The 25,640-nt window shown below is 35.5% G+C and overlaps 1 non-coding gene and 1 pseudogene across 1 annotated transcript; both read left to right on the top strand.

Annotated features, from left to right (window-relative positions):
- The first annotated feature begins 22,200 nt into the window (after positions 1 to 22,200).
- LOC149166792 (U6atac minor spliceosomal RNA) lies at positions 22,201 to 22,328 on the top strand. Its single transcript, XR_016261047.1, has one exon. It is a non-coding gene; the product is annotated as a U6atac minor spliceosomal RNA (small nuclear RNA).
- Positions 22,329 to 22,651: 323 nt separating this feature from the next.
- On the top strand, positions 22,652 to 24,650 carry LOC149166791 (ABC transporter D family member 2, chloroplastic pseudogene; annotated as a pseudogene).
- Positions 24,651 to 25,640: the final 990 nt, after the last annotated feature.

Below are 25,640 nucleotides of genomic sequence, written 5' to 3'. Positions count from 1 at the left end.
GTTAAAATGAAGGAATACTATAAATATCAAAAGAGAAAGTGAAGATTAATAACTAGGGAAGAGACTAAAAAAAAAGATCGAAATAATTAAGGAACATAAAGTCAATGAATTAAGTGATTGACCCTTCTTTTTTAAGAAATAATTAGGAAATAAAGAAAAAGCTAAAGAACCAATTCCAAAATTAAGATTAAAATAAAACCATTTTTGAAATATTAGGAGGATAATAGAAGTTAATTAATAATAAGAATATTTATAAATATGAACACCTATATATAAATAAACAATTCCAAAATTAAAATTATAATATAACCGAAAATTAAAATATTAGGAGTTAATAAAAGTTAATTAGAGTAAATATACTAAAGACATAAGAATTATTAAAGAATTATTATAAGAATTTGAATATATATATATATATATATATATATATATATATAAAATAAGTCAATGACTAAAAGAAAAAGACAAACAATAAAAGGTTATAAAGGAAAGGAGGTCTTAAGAATATAAAGTTAAGAAGTAGGAATACTACGATTAACTAAACAAATGCGAAAATAAGATAAAATAAAATTCAAAACTCAAAGTTATAAAAATATAAAAATAAAATAAAACATATAAAATAAATGAGTAATACTTCAAACTAAAATAAAATTAATTAATAAATAAAATTAAAAATGAAAGATATAATATATAGAAAAATAAAAATATATAGAAATGAAAATCTATAAATAAATAAGTAAATAATTAAATGTATAAATACATAAAGATAAACACATAAACTTCAAGAGGAAAGGGCAGGGACCCAACAACTACTAATTTTCCTATCATCATCCCTATTTAGATTACCTGACTTCCTTTCAATCTCTATGGCCTCCGTAAACTCTTGGTGATGAAAATTATCATTCTTAGAAATGGCCCGAGCCTCTTCAACACATATGTGATGTTTCTTCTTTTCCGCTTGTTCTGCCAAAGTTGAGGAGTGGGTTCTCCCATGTTTCATGTTTCTTGTGTGCTCATGAATTCTTGATTAATTGAGTGATCTGTTTCACCAATGTAGGGTGTCTTGAAAGAGCATGGGATTACATAAACACCTTTCATATTCTTCAGATCCACTAGGTCTTTACATATCTATAGAGCTTCAAATCATGTTTTGGGGACTAAAGGTTGAGGGAACCTTATGTTTCCTCAAGATCCTATCAATCTTGTCTATGGTCCCTTAGATAAAAGGAAGATGAACCCCTGGAATCTGATCTTTGGGGTATTTTTTAATCACATGACCTTTACTAGCTTTAAGGAAAGATTTAAGACCTTGGTGCCTACTCTATCCATTATTATTGAAAACCTTAAGGATACGAGTCTTCTCATTAAATAGGTGATTTTTGTTAGAAATCCTAAGAGCATGAGTAACTAAGGTGTTGAGAATGCCCAACTTTCGAGTAGGGAAATGATGGGACCTAGCATGAAGATACTTCTCAGTATGAGTTTTCTTCCAAAATGCTTGGGGATAAGGGTGAGGAAGGTCGAGTTAAAATCCTTTAGCATTTTCCTAGATTACTAGGATTTTTTAACCACCTTAAGAAGATCCTCCTTAATAAGGTCATAAAAACCCACAAAGAATTCCATCATGAGACCATAAGGAATAAGAAATTTCTCCTTTTGCATGGAGGATAGAGCAACCCAAATTCTAGCTTCCTAGACTTCCTCCTCTAAGGACTTATTCATCTCTTTAGAAAACACTAGAGTGAATTTTGCTAGCACCTCAAAAATTTCCTAGATAGGGCATCCTATCAGTTCTTTATAAAGGGATTCAAAATAAATAGCACCCTCACTTGCCTTATCCTTAAATGAGTGAACACAGGGTCATTTCACAAATTTGATTTCCTAAATAATATTTAAATTCTTCTAGAAATTTTCATGCTAGTAAAATAATTTTGTATTTTTGTCCCCCTTCTTTTAACCATATAACATGGCTTTGACACATTTAACTAGGCTTAGATCTTTCCATTGAAATGGATAAGCTATCTTTTAACAACATCTTTGACCATATAAATGTTTACTACAAATTGGAGCATGTAAGAGGAGGGATGAGAGGAAGTCAAATGAACCCATTAATCAACAATAAGGTTTTTATAATCTTATTCATATAACCATGAGTTGTTTAATTTTAAAGGAGAAGGCAGATTTTCATTGTCTAAAACCATATGAAATAGGATCATGGGGTGATTTGGTGGACCTACTGAGGACACCAAATACTTCAAAGAAAAATAAAGGCCTAACATAAATTCAAAAATTAGGAAATAATTAAACCTTTTTTAAATCACATCACTATTGACATATAAATTCCTCCATGTTAGAGAGAGTTTGACAATCTCAATGTCCATGAAATTATGCTTTTCAAAAAAAGAAAAAAAACATACCTCTCTATGAATCATATTTGGGGTTCACCCCCACACTTCCCTTAGAGAAAGAGTTAAGTTTATATCCCCTCCAAAGATAATTAGAGGACCATCAAGAACACCTAACTCCATCAAGCTTCATTGCAATGGGATTTTATTAGAATAAGGATTGTAAATGTTGATGACCTTCAACATGATACCCAACTCCTTCACTTCCAACAAGACTAAGATCAAATAATTAAACAATGAAGAGGATATAAATTTAAAAGAAGGGTTCCACCCAGTAATCAAATCTTCAAATTCATTCTTTGCATATATAGGATAAAAGGATTATTTTTAATCCAAGGCTTAAAAAATGCTTTGGATTTGTTACCATCCACCATAGTATGCTGATGGTTTTCAACATTACACCCAAATCCTTCACTTTCAACAAGACTAAGATAAAAGAATTAAACAAGGAAGAGGATATAAATTTAAAAGAAGGGGTCCACCAGAATTAGTATCAAAGAATTCTCCATGCACTACATCAAGGAGCATTCTCTCACATTCTTCCCACAAAATTAAGTCACCAAAGTTCCTCCCAAATAGCCTAGGATGCCATTGATATTGAAGTATTGCTCGACCACCATCACAAGTATTATAGACCTTTCCCTATTACATTTATTTCTATGAGGGGGAGCTAAAGGCTACAAAATCTCTTCTCCATGTGAAATCATTGACTACAACATAGGACCATATTCCTTTGACGAGGACACTGAGTGAAAGAGAGCACCATCAATGGATATAAAGGAGATACATTACTACCTGGGATGATAATATCAATATGAAAGGAAACATCAATTAATTCACTTACCTTTGCACAAGTAGATGAAATTTGAGAGTCCTTTGAGGATCCATAAATGGATCAAGTTCCCTTGAACCATTTCCCAAATCAGCCTAGAGCTTGAAAGTTCAAATTTTGACATCATAGTTTAATTAATTCTTAAAACCTCATTCAAAGAATGAGATATATCCATAATATAGTAGGTACTTGTTGGAGGGTCTAGTCGACAAAGTTGACTAGCCCAGTCGAATCAATATACTAAATATGTATTTTAAGTTAGTTGACTCCTCTGTAAAGTCAATCAACCAAGTCAGTTAAGATAAGTTAGTTGAGATAGTTGAAATTTTGTAACTATCTACGAGGAGATAAATATGTATGTACTCAACCCCATGAAGTTAGTCAATTGTCTATTGAGAGATATATTTAATAAAAGTACGCTTTGGCTAGTTCTATACTAATTTTGTGTCTCTTTTTCTCTTCCATGTGATGCATATTACTCTTTAAGTTTAGTTGATGTTCCACTCTACTGGCAACTAATGCATACTTTTCATTAGATTACAACATTGGTTCCATTGTCAACATTTTGGACATGAGTATATACAATATGCTCACATAAATGCTAACTCTAGAAGAGATACAAGATTGGTGGGAGAGAAATATTAGTAATTGCCTAAAAAATTATGTAAGGAGAAATCAACTATCCATCATTGAAGCCAGGGTTCACTTCTTCACTAAATCACGTGAGAATTTTATTGAATTAGTCCCTATTGAAATAAAGAGACATAATGACCAACCGTATAATGCGACAAACTAAAATTGATGGCCAGTTGTTGCTAAAATTGACCAACGGTGAGAGAACAAATTTTCATGAGTGGGTAAATAAAATACTGGATAATTTTTGTAAGGAACAAGCAATAGAATAACACACTCATGTTGAAAAATTTGAAGCAAGGTTCTACGATGACTTTTACAAAACCTTCTTTTGTACCATACCTAATTTATCAAATAAATTTCTACTTGATAAAGGAGTCAATCATATACTCAAATATAGACCAACCTTTAAAACCCCAATAAATTATGACCATAACAAGCGACAGGTTGAATGGGAGAAATTCCTTGACACTCATTGTACAAACACAATAGAAGCATGGGATTAATTTTTGAGTAAATGAAAATGTTTGATGAAATCCTTGTCACTGACCAAGAGTAAGTTGGGTCAACAACGGGGAGGGTAGATGTTCATGAGACATAATAAAGAATAAGAAGAAAGAGAAGTGAGTAAATCAGGTGTTAGAATGGGAGGAAAATGGTCAAACACAAGAATATGATAATATATGCTTGATGAGGAAATAGAATGAATAACTCAATCACATATGCAATAATATAAACAATTGACCAATATTCAAAAGATAAAAAGGGACAAAAGATAGAAACAAAGCCAAGAGATGAGGGAGGAAAACACTTTCCAGAATTTAAGACATAAATAAGATCTAGAGTGACAGATCAAAGATGCATGGGACTCCTCAAAGGTTAGCACAAAGTACCCAAAGTGGAGAGGCGTAGCCCCAATGGCTCCGAGGAGAAGTGATAGTATACAATTAAGCCCTAGTAGACATGTAGACAGAATGGAAGTTGTTGATTCTAGATTGAAAGTCCCATGATATCCTGTAGAAAGTATAACAAGCCCTACCATAAGATAATTCCTCTGGCAAAAAATCCATATTGAATTATAACCTTATATGGTCTGGTATGAATAAGATGTGCAAGGAAATTTAAAAGACCATATCCAAATTGAAATACCAACAGTTAAATAGACACGTATTAACAATAAGGAAAATGATGATATACTTCTCCATATAGGGAATATCACATACATACAACCACTGTTAAGACTAATATCTACAAAGGACGAAGAAGATAGAAGTCGAGACTGTTGAAATGTGTGACTAGGTTCAATCTTCATAAATATGAAATGTACTCTTGATTGTTGTATATTGTAATAGGAAAGAAAAAAATATTGTTATTATTTTTATTTGTAGCATGGGTTTCATGCTCAAGGTTATATGTCAAGCACCCATTGAGTGCTTCTAGGGTTTTTCATAGAGTTAAGAAGTTAATTGAGTCATTTTCATATATGGCAGAACTTATTGGGCATGTTAAATCATGTAAAGAAATTTTATAAAGAGTCATAAAAAACCTCCAAGACCTTGTCCACAATAATACAACAAGTCGACCTTCAAAGGATGACAAGTCAACCTACCAGGAGGAATAATTCGACCTATTAGGGAACTTAAGGAAGCCTACAAATAGAAGCACTCAGCCTCATTCAAAGGACATTCATTTCAACTCAAGACGTTCAATCATAAGCACAAAAATACAAGGAATAGCTAGTGAGGAAGAGGGAAGACAAAAGAAGGAGAAGAAAATGATTAAAAGGGACTATTTTGGGGCTGAAATCTCTCACATGTGTGAAGTAAATTAGGGCATACATCTACTGCAAGTAGATTGAATTAAAGAGACATCGATCTGTAATGTTTTTGGGGCCAAGAAGACTAATTCATTCAAAGGACATTCATTTCAGCTCAAGAAGTTCAATCATAAGCACAAAAATACAAGGAATAACTAGTGAGGAAGAGGGAAGACAAAAGAAGGAGAAGAAAATGATTAAAAGGGACTGTTTTTGGGTTGAAATATCTGACATGTGTGAAGTAAATTAGTGCATCCATCTACTACAGGTAGATTGAATTAAAGAGACATCGATCTGTAATGTTTTTGGGGCCAAGAAGACTAATTTATGAAGCCAAATTAAAAATAAAGAAAGTTATTTCCAAGGTGTAGTGCTTGTCAATCATGTCAATCACCGGTGATCAAATGTACTCTTACAATGTTTTTTATTAGGGTTTCAGGTCAAATTTTTATATTTTCAAATAGCTTTTCAAATAAAAATTTGGTCACTAGTTAGGAAGGTTAGTATTTACTACTCCTTTTAGTTTCATGGTCAAATAATACCATCTTAGTCAAGTCAAATCACTGTTAGAAGAGTCCCATAGTCATTATGGTCATAATTAATCTAATAAGCCCATGCTAGGTCACCACTCGGTCATAAGGTTAATTTCTGAAAATTAGTCATTTCACCATTGAAATCCATTTTATAAAGGAGTAGTAAAGGTTAAGTTGGAAATTAAAGTCTTAAATAATTTTTTTATTTCATTTTTAATGAAATACTTTCATAAAGTTGTGAAGCTGCAAAATGTCAAAGTCAAGTTATAAAAGTGATGGTGGGTCCACTACCACTTGTAAGTTAAAAATCCATTTCCACAAGTTATAAAAGAGTCTCACTCACTCTTCATTTTCTCATTCCATTTTCCAAGACACCATTCCACCCAATAAAGTCGAATTTGTCAGATAGAGATCAATTTTTGCATGCCAATGTCAAGTTTCCTTTCTGTGCTATGCAAATCCTCAGGCTGTGCTACACAAATCCTGGCAACTGTTGCATTTTCATCCAAAGGCCGAAAAGTTCTCTGCAGTGATTTCTTCCATCAACTTTAAGCTAGGTTGCAGTAAATATAGGTTGGTGGATTTTCATTTTCTCAAGAAAACTCTCAATTGTGTTGTTATGCTTCATTTCCGTCTCCTCGAGTTTTGAAAACAGTTTTCAAGATTTCATGATTTCCATGGTCAATTGTTATTAAAACTTGTATTTGATGTTCATAAACCTTCTCCTATCCTAATCAAACCTTCTTATACACCCTCTATCGAGACCCTCCTCAAATTCCAATATTTTCACATAAACCCTAGCTAGAGCACACTTTCCTAACCTTGGATTGTGTTTCTCTTCTTTGAAACCCTTCCCCTCACCCAAATTTGAAAATTTCACCTTCCTTAGCTCCCTAACATCCCTCACTATACCCCCAAATTTTCCCAGAATTTTTCCAGTCCCCTGTCCCTTTCATTTCCCTAATTTCCTCAAGTTCCCAAAATCCCCTGTTTTCCTACAAGTGAAACCCTAGTTTCTCTCCTATAGAGCTAGGTGTTATCATGGAATCTGAAACCTCTGAACAAAAGAGACATAGAGGAGGGCATGTCATCAGATATGAACCTACCTCAACTCAAGAGATATTGTCATCTCCTTTCATTAGAAAATCATTTGAAGATGCATGTTGTATTTCTTTTTGCCAGAGAATTGAGTAACTGAAGTTTCATGATCAACTTACCAGTGCTTTTTCCACGAAAATGAGAAGGGATAAAGTGAATATTGTAGGAGTTAAGTTCACTATTTCAAGGAAAATCATCTCCATAGCCACAGGGATTCTAAACACTGGAGAAATTTGGTTCAAGAAAAGAGACATTGACCTTCAAAATTACAAGATGTACCTAAAAGCACCATATAAGACAACTCCAAAACATGTTTTTCATTCAGAAATTTGTTGGACAGATATGCCCCTCTCATGGAATTGATCATGAAGTATTTTACATGTGAGGGTAGGTATTCAAGGCTACATAAATATCACACGAGGCTTTTGATGCATTTCACCGGTGTTCAACAACTCAACTTATCTTACTATCTGTACAAAATCCTAATAAAAATGACAGAGAAGGTACAAAAGATGGGAGAAAATCATCACACTAGTCTATTTCATCATGGCTTGGTAAAAGTTCTAGTTTTTCACCAATTAGCATAGGTAAATTTATCTTGGGATATCTTTTCCAATTCAGATTTTCCTCCATCTTCTCCATCTATATCTAGTGATGAATCAACACCTCCAAACCCACTAGTATAGCAAGAGGTTGCTTCTTCAAGCAGGCCTACAAAGAGGGATCATAGGGCAGAAGGGACTAAAAGTTTTTCCAAAGGTGAAAGGCTTGTGTTTTCTCCAATGATTGTTGAAAGGGCCAAGCCTACAGTAGGTGAACAAAGATTATCCCCACAGCATGAGGAAGTCACTCATCCAAGTACAAATGTGACAAATGTAGAGAAAGGCCATGAGGACAAAGTTACAAACCAAATCATAAGGGATAAAGAGGATGAGATCAAAAAGTTGGTAGACAAGTTGACATAGGAAAATTCTTTAATGGCATGTTTACAACAAGAAAACATACAATTAAAAGTAAACCAAATGATCCAAAACAAACACACAACCTATTTGAAGAAAGACGATGTAAAAGGAAAATCAATGGTTTAGTTGGATGTTTTAGAAGGTAAAGGAAAGCAGAGCACATCAGGGAGACCAAAAACAAGAGCATTCAAGAGAACCCTTGAGCTACAAAAATAAGTTTCTCAACCTAGATGTCAGAACACTGTAGATGACTTAATCACTAGAGAGATCAATGCAAATAGAGTATATTGGATTGACAAGGTTAATGGACACCTAGAGAAGCTCCTCAAGAAGGCAAGTAGAGACAATAACTTGCAAAGGCATATGGCTATGCATTACTACACAAGAAACAAGGTATCTCAAGTCAGAATTAAACATTTGAAGAAAAAGCTCAAGGAAACCCCAACATGCCAAAAGGACAAAGAAAATATTGATCTACTTGTTGAGGTCTTTCTCATGGCATGACATATCATATGATGGCTTCACTTGGCAATTTTGAGGAAATTTTGAGAACTTTTTGTCATTTTGAAATTTTTGATGGTTTTTAGCCAGTTTTAAAACACAGAGGCAACTATATGCGCAGCGCCTAGGCACTATGCTTTTTCCTCAGCCATCCAAATGCCAAAAAAATTATATGCTTGGATAGATAATCACTCCTACATGTCAGCTATCCACTTTTTCAAGTTTATCAATAGATAGATTGGGAGAAAATGCTCAAAAACAGGTCAAAAAATCACTTTCTGCCACTGCTTTGAAGCAGGCCCTCCACATATAGGAGTAGTCATGGGAAAATAAGTTTTCTCCTTTTTGGATTGTCCAAATCACCTTCTTGAATAGTCAAATGACAACTAGACACTCACATATTTCTAATGAGCTATCAAGTTCTGAATTTGGAGCATGGGAAGGCCTCCAAAATTCTCTTGCAAGTTGGCACTACAAAAATTCCTAAATGCGCTACGCAAACGCCTGAATGTGCTGCGCATAGCCCTGTAACAATTTTTTCTCAGCATGTCTTGAAAAAATCTTTACTTGATGATGTAATTTTTAGGAGTTCGATGTCTTGATGATGTAATCATGAATAAATTAGCATAATAGGTTGTTTTTATGTTTAATTATGCCTCATTAATGAATATAAACTCAAATCAAAGTCTAAGAGAAGAGTTTGTTTTCAACCTTCTCACTCTCACTTATTGGTTGAGATATTCTTGGAAATTGTTCCACCACTGATGGATTCTACCCATGAAGGTGGGGAAACTGTTTATCTTAGTCTATATGTATCATTGTCTCAAGCATAGAGAAGGGTTTGACATTTGAGGAGAGAAATCTTGTAACTTATGCTTCAACATTTTCAAGAAATCAAGAACAGTTGCAGCTGTTATATAGGAATTCATGTGCAGTGAGTTTGTGATATTATTTCTTCTCTGTTATAGCTTCATATGATAGATATTAATCTCTTCTTTCTATTTATCAGTTTCTTTAGTGTTTTTCCTAAGTTTATAAGCAAAATTCTTTATATCAAAGCTTTGTTTTGTTGAAATTATCATTATATGTTATTTTCTTTCATTCTTAATGAATTCATGACATATATTCTCATTAAGTCCTCTCATTTCTTCTGAACACTACACTACACTACATTGAAAAAACCTAATCCATCGCAAAACTACTGTTACCTTGCTCCTTTATATTTTTGTTGTTGTTCCCCTTTGATTTTTTGACCTAGTTACCTGGTTTTCATCCCTTGTTCAACATCAAAACCCTAAATTTTCAAACCTATTTGAGCCTAGCATATCTAGCCCAAAATTATTTTATATTCCACTTAAATCTTTGGCTGCAATCTCATAGAGAGAGCCCTCTCTGGTTTGGTAGGGCTAGCTACCAAACTAAAACTTTGGTCTATGGTTACCTCCGTCGATTCCTCTCAGCCAGGGACATTGTTGGGGATAACACAAGGTAAGGAAAAAAGAGATCAAAATTCCCAAAAATATGTCACATGTGCAAAGTGCAGTAATTGCAGGAGGTTGAAAGTTGCAAGTAAGAAAGGTAGAAGTTACAATCAAAGTTGCAGGTCCAAAATCTTGGTCAAAGGAGAAGTGGAAGCTGCTATAAGGAAAGCTTGACTTGGGTTGACTTTGTGACAAGGAAGTGCTTTAAGGAGAAGTTTGACTTGGTCTTGGAGGGGTACTTTTCAAGGGTGACAAGTCTTGTAATTTTTCATTTGAAGTTTTATAAGAAGAGAAGAATTCTCGTGGGGTTTCCTCTTAAGAGGAGAGGTTTTGGCCCTGGCTTGCAACCTACATTTTATGTCCTCTTTTCTCATTGATATTAATAGTTTGATAGTTGTTTTATGATAAGAACAGAAATAATAATCAATTGAAAGAAGAAGCTAATCAAGTTAAGTAAAATAACATCACAAATAGTTATCAAAGAATGAGAAATCACCTAATTTATATGCCCCTAGATTTCTCAACATGGTATCAAAGCTAAGGTGAATACAAGAAGAAGAAGAGGCAACTTGAGGATCACATAATTGAAGAAGGATACATAAGGGCCAAGCATAAGGAAATAATTAAGGGAGACTAATAAGCACCAAGGAGTACTCATCTCAAGGATCACATCATCACAAGGAGAAGAAGAACTCAAAGACCCTACCTCCACTCAAAGAAAGAAGGATTTTAGCATTATACATTCTACATATAAAGGAAGCAAGAAAAAACATTTCCATCATCTCAAACAAATCAAGGTGATATCCCTCTCTTTGAAAGGATCACATCTCAATCATATTTGAAGAAAGTCTCTAAAAGAAGAATTATTGTCACCTTCAAGGAAGCAAACATCATCAACCATAATCAAAATCAAGAAGGTATCAAGTTGAAGATATCATCATCAAAGGGGCATTTTCACTTGACAAGTAAGTATCTTTATGTATATGTTTGAATATAATATCAAAATGACTTCATTCTGTAAGGAAAACAATAAACTAGTTGGGTCATAAAATTAACTTGCATGGAAGAAGATGATATATTTGATCCTCATAGAGAATGAAGTTGTTAAATATGTAAAGGGATCCATCTCGAAACCATCTCAAGAGAAAGCTCAAGCATTATCAAAGTATATGAAAGGGGAAATAAGGGCTCAAAGAATCCTTATAGAATCAATCAATGATTCACTCATCCCTTATGTAGCAAAGATGGAGACATCAAAAGAAATATATGAAAAGTTGGTAGAATTATTTTTTGTAAGCACTGCAGGAGAAGTTATATCTTTGAGAACCAAATTGTACAAAATGAAGATATCAAATGAAGAAGGGATATCCTCATACCTTATGATGGTGTCACAAATAAGAGACCAACTACAAGATTTAGGGGAAATAATGCTGGATAAAGAAATGACCACCATTTTGCTCAATGTACTACTTGATGAATGGGGAAATTTTGTATCAAGTATCTATGGGAAGAAGGAATCCACTCCATTCAATGAAATTTGGTCATTATGTAAGATTGAAGAAACCATGTTGAAGGAAAAGAGTGATGTTGGATCAAATGACAAAGTTGAAGAATTTTCTACTAGTGCTAAGAGAAAAGGAAAGTTTGGAAAGTTTGATCCTTGAAAAAATAAGAAGATCGATATATCAAATATCCAATGCTATAAATGTAAGGAATATGAGAATTTCAAGAGATATTGTCCTAAACTCAAGAAGGGAAACAAGAAAAGGATAGAAATAAATGAAGCTCATCTGACTGAGGATGTAGAAGAACCTGATGAGAAGAAATCTAAGAAGGAAGAAGTGATAGACCTTGACTATTAAGGTATCTCACACATTTTATCTTCAACAAGGAGAAGTAGGAGGTGAAAATTCCTTTACTATGATTAAATATTGTAGTAATGATGATAATCATTGTAAGTATGATAGTATGCATCATATTAGAACCATACGATTGAAGCAAAAAATATCTCACGACATCATTATAGAAGGATAAAAGGATAACTGAAGTATAAATTGATATAAACAGTCATCAAAGAATGAAAGTATTTAATGACATGGAAGGTTATCCGAAGTAGCAATCTGAATGGCTAGAGTAAGTAATCTAGCAAGAATAGAAAGATTAAATCTTGTCACATCATCATCATTAGAATGAAGAATTTACAGATTGAGGATCATCATGATCCTCCATGGAATATTTATAAGAAAGTTCGTCTCAACCTGGAAGAAGAAAATGACACATAGATGACATACATAGTATGATCTACAATTTAAAAGGATGATGGTATGATGCCAAATTTATGCAGCATGTCAAGTTGGTTGAAGTAATTTCATCTTTAGGCAAGGAAAGGAAGCTGCTAAAAGGAAGTATAGATGACCAAAAGAAGGAATATATATGTGTATATATGGTAATAGATAGATAATGTCATGTCATAATATGGTTGCAGATAGAATGGTTGAATGTTCCATCTCATGAGCATGATCGAAGAAGAAGGATCTCTTCCATTAGAATGATGCATGAAGGCATGTAGACAATGTGCCTTGAACTCTTCTACATATTGATAAGATGAAATCAACATAATATGACCTCATTGGAATATTAGGTGATTGAAAATCATGGTTCCTATGCTGAAAGAACCATGTAAAGAAGATCCCTAGGAATGCAATATGTGAAGAAAGGAAGAAGAGTCCATGAAATATGCAACTATAGTCACATAAGATAAGTTAAGTGATCAAAATATGATAACTAGAAGAATTAGCTATGACAACTTCATGGAGAAGGTATGAAGACCCTGATAAAGTTTGAAAAAGAAGGAGACCCTTGATATTAAATGTCTTGAAGATGGAGTCACTCACGTGCAGGTTGTTGATTTTGAATGAAGTTGATATCATGATGAAAGGCCATCATAAAAAGGTCATTTTTATTTTATGGTCATTTTTATTTTGAAATCATCTGGCTGGGTTGAAACAGGGCTACCAAAAGAGAGTTATAGATGTCACCTACAACTATTACTCATGTGATTGGATGGAAGATCCAAAAAGAAACATGACTTGGAAGAGGTAGTTGTATGAAAAAAATCTAGATGTGGACTAGAAGATAACTTTTCAATGAAGAGAAGGATGACATGAATATTAGTTCAACACTATGGTTTGTTGAATGGAAAGTGATGGAGAAGATGGTCAATGCCCTATAATAAAGTAATGATGAAGAAGATGAAGATCACGACATGAAGTAGAAAGAGGATCCCTACAAGCAGTTGATACTACCATGATCTCCACCAAAGAATTAGGGGAATTTTGAGGTCTAAAATGGAACTCCCAAGAAAATTATAAAATAATAGTGGAAATAATAAAATAATATTAGATTGCATCATCAAATTTTAGAGGGAAAGAAGAAAAAACTACTTTTTCAAATCGTATTTTCAAATTATCTCCCTATGGGTTTACTCAAATTTTGATCGAGAACACTCGTTGGATGAAGAATTTGATTCCTCATCCAAGGAATACCCATGTTGCATACTTTCAATGGACCTTGTTGTTAGTGCTCAAATCTGCCTCAGGCTGAGGAAGGCAAAACTCAAGGCCACATCAAACCAAGCTCAGCCTCGTAGCTAGCCCTACGAGGACAGGAGAGGGATCTCTCCGGGTCTATCTTGGAAAAAGGTCTTCAGAGGGGCTGAGATGACTCAAAATTAATACTGATTTTAGGCTAGTAAAGAGATAGGAAAGTTTGATTTAGATTTTTTGGGTTTTTGTTGGAGAAACGGGAAAACCAATTTTGGGTGCGGGGATTAAGGTCAGATCTTTGCAGAATTCGAGTTGGGGCAAGGTAGGCAGTAGTCTTGATGGTTTTAATCAGGTGTATGGATGGATCAGAATGACAAGGAGTTGAAGAGGGCAAAGGAGAAACATGGATCCTCTCCAAACTGGCGAAAACATATAAAACTAAACAAATTTAAAGGAAGAGCACTGTAAACAATGAATTCAACCTCATTTACTCATTCATTTAGTTTTAGAAGCATAAGAGGGAATGACATACATGTAAACATGAATAAACTTACAATAACTGAGAAATAACACCATCAAGAACTGAAAGCCACAAGAATCCCAACAGATGCTGCAAAACCTCTGATCTTTCCTTAGCCAAAATATGAAAAATATGTACAATAGTGTGCCAAAATCTTCCCAAGAGTCCAACCCTTTCTACTAACTGAAAATTTAAATAATATAGACCAAGCTAACCCATTCCCTAACCTCTAGAGGTCGAGCTCCTCCTTCTAAGCAGTTTCAACCAATTCTAAACAAGGAACTGAAATCTAGGCAGTCAAACAACTAACCCTTATATGCTAGGAAACTGATTCATTACATTAAATTTTTGCTATTTTGTGGATGAATCATCTAGAATAGGTAAATAAGTACCAAATTTACATCATGTACATTAAATTACATCAATCTAGGTCAAAAATCACATCAAGAGGTGAAACTGGTCATGACTGGCCGAAATTCTGAGCTGGAAAGTGAAAAATTGACCAAAAACCTCTATGCATAGCGCACCTTTCAGCCTATTTTTGGGGCACTTCCTGACATCCAAATTGAGCTCATGATAGCTCGTTGGAAATCCCTGGATGTCTACTTTCCAACCCAAGTGGAATTTTTCAATTTGGAGCTCATTTGCCCCTCCAAAACTGCATTCTCCCAGAAGTACTTCCTGTTGTTGCAAAAGGTGGCAGCAAGGTGGTTTTCATGGCGTTTTTAGGCCTTTGGATCATCCAGAACTTGATGAAATGCTTCAGAAATAATTGAGCATGCATAACATACCATGAAAAACCCAAAAATACAAAGTTTCCCTCCAGCAAGTGTCCCAATCAAAAGCGAGCGCGTCGACGCGCTACTCGTAGAGCTAAAAAAACTGTTTTTGGGACCAAAAAATTTCAAAATGACAAAAATTTCTCCGAATTCGCTCAAATTCAGAGCGAAGACCCTCCATCATGTGTCATGTCTAGCCAGTGAAGCCTCGGCCAAAACTCGAAGTGGATCCAGCCTCTTTCGCCGTTTTAGTGCTTTGCTCAACCTCCTTTTCAAAATCTTCATTTTTGCTTTGCCGACATGCATGCGAGCGCAATAGTGATGTTTCATGTGACAGAGCATGTCTTTGTCTCTATTGGCCTTTGCCAACAAATTCTCTAAGTGGATGTTGACCCTCTCAAGCCAAAACTCTCGGTTAGCCTCTACCTTATAAACTGAATCTGTGTCTGACATGGCTTTGAAAACAAGATGTCTGCAATATGTATGTTGATATAGGTGTAGTGAAATCAAAAGCTCAATGTATGCTCAAAACCTAAACATGTTACATGTGTACCAAAGCATCATAGGAAACAAGCCACAGTGGTAATAGCTCTGTTTAAGTAGATTGGCATAAAATAGTCACTGCTTTGATCACAAGGGAATTTGACAAATGAGCAAAAAGTGTAATGTGCACCCTTTTGCAATGTTGGCTAAAACTTTACAAATGAGTATGGGACTGTATTTCACCAATGGAGAATGGGAAAATCTTCACCAAGCCACCCACATGTCTTTAAAAACCCTAAGGAATTATTTTGGTATGTGCATAGGGTTTCACTTTTCTACACCCAACACATCAAATTTCCCACCTTAAACACACTACAAACATTTTAAAATTGATTGAGCAGCCATGAAAAACCTACTTGCAAGCTTTGGAGTCGATTTGGCAAGATCTGGTCGCATTAATTTTTTTTTTTTTTGGGGCTGTGACTGAGTGCGTAGCGCCCGAACCCAACGCGTAGCACACACCTGTATGCGTAGCGCCTTTGTCTTTTTACATTGGCCAGTGAGGCCCAGTGCGTAGCGCACACCTGTGTGCATAGCGCATTTTGTAAGAGGCGTTTGGAGGCATTCCTAGTGTCAAAATTGGGCACAGGATAGCTCGTTGGAAAGATCTCTGAGTCTACTTTCCACTACAACTAGAATTTTTCAATTTTGAGTTCATTTTCTTTGTTAAAAATCAAATTTCCCAAGACTGGTCAAAATGTGCCAAATGAGGCTGCCTCAAGGCAGAGTGCTATTGCAGTCAACTTTTGAATGCCTTCCTCAATTCCAAATTGAGCTCATGGTAGCTCATTGGAAATATATTTTTGTCTAGTCATCCTTTGACTTATCAAGAAATTTATTTGGCCAACCAAGCTAGGAGAAAATTTGATTTTCCCAAGGTCACTTCAGAGGTGCATCAATTCTCCCAAGGAGATTGGATTTTTGACATTTATCCAAAAAAATTATACCTGTGTAAAAAGTGAAGGAGGTTTTTCTTCATTTGCCTATTCTGGACAAAAACCTCTCTCAGTTTTTCCAAATTCATCTTTTGTTTCTCAGAAACATCATTTGAGTATAACCTATCCCGATGTGTGAAACAAGGGATTTTGTCGAAATGAAGCGAAATGAAGGGGATAAGGGGCTTCTAAATTCTTGGGGAAATTTTTGGAAGTATGGAGGGATGTTAGGAAGCAGGGGAAAGTGGAATCTCAGAGATCGAGTGAGGGGAAGGGGTCCAAAAGGGCAAAACATAGGCCCAACTTAGAAAATTGCCAAGTTGTAGCAAGAAACTAGGGTTTGTGGAAAAATGAGGAATTTTGGGAATCTTAGTGATGGGAAGTGTTTAATAAGGTACATGAAGGATAGCGGAAGGTGTATGAACATCTGGATACAAGTTTTGCTAATGATTTGACCATCCAAGTGAAATTACCTCCAAAACCCTAGGAGAGGGAAATGGACCTTACCAAGGCACAACTGAAGCATGAATAAGCTGTAAAATGACCCAATGGAACTTGACATGATGATAACAACCATATGAATGATGATAGACTCAGCTGAATAGTGACATAGATTGACATTTGGGCAACTTTGAAAAGAGTGAAAGCAAACCCTAGACCTAATGCCTAGTGACCAAATTTTGCTTGAAGACTCTTTGAAATGACAAAATTGACCTTGACACCTTAAAATCACTTTGTAAGAGCATATTTGATCACTGGAGGAAGGCTACAAAGGCTGGCACTAACACTTGTTACACAAAAAATGGGAAATACATGAAAAGTGTGATTGCAATCACGTTTTTTCATGTATTTCTCATTTTTCGTGTAGCTGGGTCCCTCAAAAGTATGCAACATGGGTATTCCTTGGATGAGGAATTAAATTTTGCATCCAATGGGTACTCCTGCTCGAAATTTGAGTAAAACCTTAGGGAGATAAGTTGAAAATACAAGTTGAAAAAGTAGTTTTATTATTTTATTATTTTTTAATCTTTTACATTTTTACCCCAAAAATGGTGAGTCATCCCCCATGGTTGACATCATCATCTTGAATCTTGTTGGTTCTTATAAATTTTATTTTGGTTGTAAATTTGATAAGAAGCTTCCCAACCCAAGAGAATTTATATGATATAATGTGAAAATAACATACCAAGTGACCAAAACCATGGGTGTCAATGTAAAATACCACCCAAGCAAGGTCTGAATGCCTGCAAATGCATGAGAAGATGCTAAATAAGGGGAGTGATTCCCTCTATCAAGAAAATAACTACTCACAACATGCCTCATCCTAGCCCAAACTATAAATATCCATTGGCATTCTTCTAACAAACCACAACCACTTTTCCCTGTCATCAAGACGTCCACCAAAAGGGACATCAATTATGCAACAAAGGGTGGGCGTACTACTTCAAGGTTCACTAATCAAAATTACAAAACAATAATCCAAGTGAAACCCTATGAACACATGCAAACATGCTCAACAACTAATTCACTATGTCAAGGAGAAACAATTAACCAACAATACTTAAGGAAACTCTTAGTTGATGGATATCCCTCATCATAAATGTGCTAAGGGTAAATCAAATGTTTGAGAAATGTTATGCAAGGTCCTCAATCACATTTCAAACACCATATGTGCTAAATGCAAGCCTCTAAAATGACTTGTAGAAACGTAGTCTAAATCTTAAACCACTAAATCTAATGTCATGTTGAAAAACTAGGGAATTAGAGAAGTTATTAACTATGAAATCCATGCACGAGAGGTGGTGTCAAAAGATATCATGACAAGACCTACCATTTGACCATTAACAATCTCCAAAATGACTAGCTCTAGAAACTACAAAATCGAGAAGATCTTTTTGTTCTAACAAATGAGATAAACTTGAAACAAAAAAAGGGAAGGGTAGTGAAAATTAAGTCACAATTAGCTTATCTAGAAAAAGAAGGAGACACTACAGTAGCTTAGTTTTAGTGTTCATCTTTGAATGTCTCAAACATATGCATAGGCTATAAAAAACAAAGACCATAAAGATAAGTTGTAAACAAAATTTTACTAACTCAAAATTTTCTTGGAAAAATGGCATACCCCAATTCAAGGGAAGTGTATATTCACTCAACCCCTATAGATTCAAAATACAAGTCTTTTAAATAGTATTATATGCCTTGAACGGAAGCAGTTTTCTTAAGGGCCTGTCAAATCCTGTTCTGATGGGGATTGGTTTAAGCCACTGCAAAATTCATTAAAGGCTTAAAGATTTTATTTTTTTTTAAACCCCAAAAAATAACATCTAATCTTTGCAGTCCCGCAATGGATAATAGCTCCTTGATCATGGCATCCAAAGAAGCAACTAAATCTAGATGGTCTCTACAATCTAATGTCCAGGTGCTAAAATGGCTAGAGGATTTTATGGAAAGGTTGCAAAAGAGGGCAAATAGCGTTACTGATGAAATGCATAAACTGTTAGAGTAGACTGAAGTTGTTGAACAAGATTTTTATAATACATTCAATTCTTTCAGAGGGCTCTCAAATATTCAGTTCATTGAAAATTGTGTATGTGAAGGTGATGATATGACTGCCCTAAATTCAGATTCTAGCATCCAACTTTCATAAGTTTATGTACCCACTCGAAGATATGAAGAGGATATAGTTCCAAGATACAGAGAAGCATTATTGAGTGGCTTGAATGGCTACAAGCAATACATTTAGAGAAATTATAGAAATACTTTTGAGCGATTCCTCACAAAGTTGGGTGGAGCAATGGACAACTTCCTCATATTATTGGCACAGAAGAATTTATGTGGGATAATAGTTGTGGGCTAACAGAGGATAGGACTTGGTATGGATTCTTTGGAATTAAATGCTGATGCAGAGGGGGAGGGGATATTTTTGGCTTCAGAAATGGCTAGGACCAGAATTCTTTTAGAGGCTGATTGGTCTAGAATAGAATCAGATAAAGACGATTAGGTTGGAATGGAGCCTACAGTTTCAACTGCTCTCGATTTCAAAGTTATGCTTGAGGCTACACTTCATAGTCCATACATACTTTATGATGATATTTTGTCCAATTCCAAGATCATTTCTGGTTATGACAACAACATTGGCATTGATGCTGCTGCTTCACAGGTTGTTACCCTCGATAGTCTCAGGTATCCGGAGTTCCCAATTCCCAGTCCATCCTTGGTAATGAGGAACCTCAGTCACTCCTATACATGCAAGCATAACTAGAAAATCAATGGAAGCAACTGCACACCAGGTTGTTTCAAGTAGTTTTAACAGAAAAATTCATCCAGATACGGTTGCAGGAGGCCTCTTTGATAGTGAAGCTGCGCTATCTACCTCTAAAATAAATGAATACCTTAGTTTGTACTCACAGCCTGTGGATGGTTCTCACAATGTCAACAGTGGTAGTTTCAATGAAAAATCAAAACTAAAAATCTCAACACGTCCTAAAGAAATAAACTCTTTTGTGGAAGGTCAACAAGATCCATGCCAATCTAGTTCAAATAACATGAGCAGCAAAGTCAATGTAATAGCAATTTCTCAAGCATTTTTGGATAATAAGGAAGTTTCAACTTCTTCTAGATTCAATGCATCTACTCCTGTGTTGTCACTGCCTACTGCTCAAATTTCTAAACAAACAATTGATTCTGAGAAAATGAACTCTCGGAGTATTGGCAACAAGAGAGAAGAAGGTATAGCTAGTCAGGAACCCGGTAAGGATCTTTTTGGTTCAAGCAATTTCATTAGGAAATTTTAAGGGGCATTATTTTCAGGTGGACTCTTTGATGATGAAGATGAGTTAGTTTCCTCTATTCCATTGGAATCTACTCGTCTGGTCACAACCATCTATTCTAGAGAGATTATATGGTTCTAATTCAGATGCAAATAAAAATGAACTAAGTCCATCTAGCAGCATTAGTAGTATTCTAGATTGAACCGCATCTAATTCATCAGATAAATTAATCACAACTGATACTCAAGTCTCTACAGAAAGTAGCTCTCAATTTTCAAGTACAGAATAACTTGAAAAGATATTGGGTTTAAATAATGAGTTCGCCACTGGTGGACCTCAATTTCCAAAAGCAATTAATGGTAGGCAATCTCTGAAGGAAAGGCTATCACTATTGCATAAAGATCTCTTTGATAGTGGAGAAAATGATGAAGATGATGATCCTAGTGATCCTTTTAGGGCACCATCTTCCATGGGGCAAAAATTGAGATTAAATGATAGGGCCCTTGATAGTGAAAGTAATATTCTGCAAGAGTCATCTAATGATGGAGTTGATTTTAATATTCAAAATACAATGCTTACAGATTCTTTGGACCCACATAAGGTTGAGCAATTTCATATTACAGGAGCATCTGGAAGAATTCAAGGCACATTAACCATTGGTGATTATCATTCAAATATAAGTGGAGTAAAAAAAAACAGGAGTTGAAGGAATGTGATGCCCATTTTGACAACCTTGTGGAACCCCTCGACAACAATTAGAGTTGAAGAAAAATTCAACTATCCGGAATGAAAAATAGCATTTGAACCTGGATATGCTACAAGGTGGTACCCAAAAAAATTTAAAAAAATTGGCAAGCCCCATTGAATAAATGGGCAATTAGGCACACGACAGATTTGAAGCTTTATAATGTATGTATCAATGCAACTATTCAATATATTATGATATTGCTTGGCCCAACTTTTACTTCAAAAATTACCCTTTAATCTTCAAACTTCTCTCATACTCTACTATAGAAAACTTGCTCCATGACTACTGAAAGATTTACTAGTTGCTAATAGACATATTACCTAACTATCATTGGCCTTGAACAAAGTTATTGGTGTTGCTCTACTCATATTCAACTTAGAAAAAAAATATCTTTTGCAAGTTTGAATATTCTTGTGTCTTAAGTACATATCAAGTTGTCTTAACCAATAATCAAGTCTATCAACATCTATATCTCATATAAAGCTATGGATTTCCAAATTTCCATCAACTTGAAACAACTAGGATCACAAGTCTCATTTCCACAACTAATATATATAGTTGTATCATGTCATTTGCATTTGACTAGTAAGAATATTGTTGTTTGGCATATTGGGGTGACAACAAATCATATTGTCCTAAATAGTTTGCAGTTAGTTGCTGCTACAACAGAGAATGTGGCTGCCATATTTGATGTCGAGTCATGATTTCATATATCCTATCTAGATATATGATGAATCATATACCAATTCATTTGTTGTGCTGGAATGCAACTAGGGAATATGTTGTATCTGTAAATGGGCATGATCTGACAATTTCACCAATGGCATCTAGAGAAGGTGCATTTAGGGGAGTAGCTACACTGGTAGCTTGTTTCAGCTGGTGTTTTCCATCCCAATTCTCCAATACTTCAATTATCAGTCTCCACCAGATGTTTCAGTACTGAATACGGCATAAAAAAAAGATCATGTCATGGAAAGCTTATAATATTTGCACCTGTCTTATCTCAGTCACCTGCAATGGTGATGGTTGCTTCTGCTAGAGTCAGAGTATCTATAGCTATAGATAAAGGCATGAAACATTATAAGCAGGACCAGATTGCTAATGCGTAGAAAGGAGAGATGGTTGGCATCTCCCTCGACAAGGATGGGAATAATCTTCAGACTTTCTTATCACACGTGGTTAAGGTTCTCCATCCCTTTACCCGGATGGATCTTACCACAAGTTTTGATTCCTTAGAGGTTTTCTCATCATAGGACTTGGTGATTATATCACACTATTTCAAAGGGTTCTTTCAGGAAATCTAGGTACCAAAATGATGAAGTCTTATCATGAAAAACAGATGTATGTCCGCTTGATGGAACCTGTAATTAAATGGATTACTAGATGCATTTTCAATCATGCAGATCAAGAGACGATTATTCAACTTTTAAGAGATTTTGGGGTTCAACCAAATGAGTGGAAACCAACTCAAAGCATCCATCTAGTTTCTATTTTCGTGCATTTCTTGTTGAAGTGGAGAATGTTGAGGTGGATGTTTGTGGAGGCGAAGAATGTTGAGCCCATCATTGCTTATCAATAGGTTTTGGAAGGTTTCCATTCCATATTGGACCTCAAAGGATAAATTTCAGGCTAGATTACAACTCACTGGTGTATTTTCTCTCACCCTAGCCGCTACAGGAATCAATGTGGGATTCAATTTTATTAGGTGTGATTTTTATAATGCCCTTGCAAGCAAATATCAGGAGCAGTTTACAAAACAACTTCTGTATTACCTAGGAGCTTTTGCTGGAGGAATTCCGGTGAGCAAATTGTTGCACCCTTATAGGTCTTTGTACTGAGAGATTATGGAAGGGAAACACTTGGACTGAGATGGTGGGCATGGATGACAAGATACTATTTGGGCTGCTATTTTGAGAACCAAATTTTCTATAAGACCCAATCACAATCAATCATGGATAACCCAGATCAGAGGATTGTTGATGACCTTAGTTCTTTCACCGGGACTTCTTTGCATTTGTATTAACATTGTTTACAGTAGCAGTGGACTTGATATCAATCAACAACATATTGTTTGGAATTTATCCACCTCTATTTGTGGTGCTCATTGTTTATTCACCTAGGGAAACAACCATCAGTGTCCTTGTAGGAAAGGGACTTGTAAACCTAAACTTCATGCAAGAAAAAGAAAGAGGTAGATTTTTGTTATGGGCTAGTGCACATCTGAGAAAGTGGAGAGTCAATTGCTTTCTATGGAGGTGAAGAGAATGAGATGCAGCTGCTTCTCCAGCACTTCAAACAAGCTTTTGAGAATTTAACTCAATTATTGATTTCATCACGGAACTTGGACTTCTTCACCAGTGGATACCGATACCTAATTCAAATTTTACCTGTAGTTGTTGTGGCTCCCATGTATTTCTCTGGAAAAATCGAATTTGGAGTGATCAATCAGTCTTACTCCACTTTCAATCATGTCTTGGGCAACTTCTCACTAATTGTATATCAGTTTCAGGCTATCAGTGCTTTCTCAGCTGTCATTGATCGGTTAGGTGAGTTCAGTGATATTTTGGACCAAAGAAATAGTCTATTGATAGAAGACTCCAAACCAAAGATAGCTTTCTTGAAGGTTGATCAGTTTTATGGAACTGCTTCGGAATGTAATGAAGCAGATACTTTTGAAGTTTGTCCAAAACTTTTGGAAATTGAACATTTAACATTACAAACACCACAGTACACCATGACTCTTATTGAAGACTTTTCATTGGTGGTCACTAAAGGAGATCACTTGCTGATAATGGGTCCAAGTGGAAGTGGAAAAACATCACTATTGAGAGCTATTGCTGGTATATGGTGCTCTGGTAAAGGAACTACTAGATTCCATATAAAATAGAGCAATAAAGGATCTGATAGATCTATTTTACAAGGAGCATTAACAATGATGGCCCAGTGAATGGAACAAACTATCGTACAGAAGACAAAGAACACCAACTCGTACATGGAACAGAAGGAAGTTCTGGGGCAATATTTTTCCTTCCTCAAAGGTCTTACATGGTTTTAGGAACCCTACACTAGTAGCTGCTTTATCCTATGTGGATTGAAGATCTTATTGCTGTGTCAGAACCAAATTCTCTACCATTTTCATTGAAAAGTTTGAGATTGACAAACACACGATGTGAACTTAAACCTATGCCAAATGAAGATGATCTTGTTGGGGTATTGAAGGTTGTATGTCTTGATCATCTAATCACATGCTACAATGGTTTGGACTCCAACGTTGACTGGTCATGTGTACTTTCATTGGGTGAATAGCAATGACTCGCATTTGTTCGGTTGCTACTTGCACAACCAGAACTTGCTCTGTTGGATGAGTCTACAAGCGCACTAGCTAAAGCTAATGAGGTTTGTCTGTACACAAAAATTGCAACTGCGAGAATAACATATATAAGTGTCGGGCATAGAAGGAAAGGTGACAAGACTACCTACTCCAGTAAAACTGTTTGGACAAGCTACTGCATTCTATGGCATGAACAGAAGATGAACAGTTGGTGGTAATTTCTTAGGTTCTGGTGGTAGATATAAATATTGGTTATGAGGATGTTGTAAATACACAGGTCCTGGCTTCCAATGGAGTGCATGAAAAAAAATCTCAAGCATCTTGCAGACATGGTGGAAAACTGTGAGGATGAATTTCTGAGATATGACCTGGAGTACCAACAGATTGTTGTTTTGGCGAGAAAAAAAATAATAAAAGAAAAAAATCGAAGGAAGCAACTCCCGATATTCTTGCAACACATTGCATACCTTCCTCTATATCTAGTGATTTGAAAACGTGAATCAGTTTTCCAGAGTTGACATTCCTTACATTTTGATTTGATTATTCGGATGAATATTGTTTACTACTTCCATGACATGATAGGAAATATGCTAGGTTGTGGATATCAAGAGAGTACTACTCTTTTTGGTTTTGGCTATGACTTTCGATAAATGAATAGGTTTCCAGGCCTAGATTTTGAACCTAGGCTCTGATACTATGTGAAAGATCCCATCCTAGGGTCTTCTACCACATCTATATTCTCTAAAATTAAATGCAATAAGAGGCAATAATTTATTTTCTTACAAGACATTTAAACGATGATAATTTACCATTTAGAATCTAATTCCTACAATTTAATTAGTAAACATTTCGTTTCAATCACTTACATGAGTAATCTATGCATAGAGGAATACCTGTACCGATGGCACGATAGAGATGCCCTTGAGCTTCTTCTCCCACTGGAACACTCCTCTTGACTACTGACTGGATTTACCTCCTAGCCAACTAGGAAGTAATTCCTGGCCCAAGAAACCTCCATAGGTTCCCTAGCCTTTCGAGCCCAAGTCCAACCAGATGTAGTGTGTGTCCAAGACCAAAATAAACCATACTCCTTTCCTCTCTCTCAACAATTCCTCCAAAATCACAGCCAACCAAAACCAAAAGCAAGACCCAGCATCCCCCTTCCTCTCTTCCTCCTTCCCCTTTTATGCCCCCACTCTCCTCTCCAC

Source organism: Pinus tabuliformis, chromosome 5_1 (assembly GCF_031772625.1).
Source record: "Pinus tabuliformis cultivar Carrire ecotype Pingquan chromosome 5_1, CPIR1, whole genome shotgun sequence".
NCBI lineage: Eukaryota > Viridiplantae > Streptophyta > Pinopsida > Pinales > Pinaceae > Pinus > Pinus tabuliformis.
The sequence above is the reverse complement of the archived record's forward strand: the minus strand, read 5'-3'. Positions and strand labels throughout refer to the sequence as shown.